This window comes from Hylaeus anthracinus, unplaced genomic scaffold (assembly GCF_026225885.1).
Source record: "Hylaeus anthracinus isolate JK02 unplaced genomic scaffold, UHH_iyHylAnth1.0_haploid 3, whole genome shotgun sequence".
Lineage (NCBI taxonomy): Eukaryota > Metazoa > Arthropoda > Insecta > Hymenoptera > Colletidae > Hylaeus > Hylaeus anthracinus.
The window spans coordinates 7,509,716-7,510,807 of NW_026535284.1; positions in this window are offsets into that span (position 1 = coordinate 7,509,716).

A 1,092-nucleotide genomic window follows, 5' to 3' on the forward strand; every position below is an offset into this window, starting at 1 on the left:
AGAGGGACAATTTAGAATAAAAAAAATTGGAATACACGAGGAAGGATCTCAACTTGTTTGCATTCTATTTTCTTATGAAAAAGAGAAATAGAGTTAAAGATTTTAAATTTTGAACCATAGTCAGATGTGTAACTTCATTTGTTGTAGAGAGAAAAGGGACAATTTAGAATAAAAAAAATTGGAATACACGAGGAAGGATTTCAACTTGTTTGCATTCTATTTTCTTGTGAAAAAGTGGAATCGAATTAAAAATTCTTAATTTTAAACGACGATCAGATATTTCGTTTAATTTATAGTGTAAAGGATGAAACCCAGTTGTGATCATTTTGATCTTGTTAGTAACTCGAAAATTTGGAATTTATGAAACGAAAATATCCAGGAGTTTTATTCATTCGCCATGTCAACTATCGATATTTCGTTTTTATAGAAGGAACGACGACCGGTGCCACGATTAGTTTCTTTTTTCCATTGTACTCGATGAAGATACTCTTTGCAGAATCACGAACAGCAACGAAAACTGCTTTTCGACGTCCTTTAACATTTTCTATTGTTGTTCCAAGAGACATCTCGAGACATTTTGAAAAACTTCAATTGCGAGAGGAAAAGTCATGAACAAAATAATCCCTGTTAATTTTGCGTCGTACTTTTCCTGCTTCGATTAACGTTTATCAACGCTTGAAATAAACCTTGGAGGACTTACTTCGTCCTCGAGCTTTTCAAGATGCCTCAGAAATATTTCGATTAATTGCAACAGTAAGTTAGCATTGTTTTCTTTTCAGATTGTAATTGGTCGCTTCTAATGCACTGAATTATTCTAACACTTTATCTATCGATTTATTTAGAAAGATTCTTCAATATGCAAAAGAAATGTCTACATCAATATTCATTTATGTAAAACGACATTAATTTTTACATACTGTTACTAGAAATATTAAAAGCTTTGCCTGTTTTCCTAAATTGACCATCGGAAGCGATACAATTTATAAAACTTGAATTAAACAGCTTACAAAAATTGATAAATAAATTGTTTCAATTGATGTATTTCGGATAATTGAATTACTTTCTGTCACACGTAGAACATACACGGTGCTT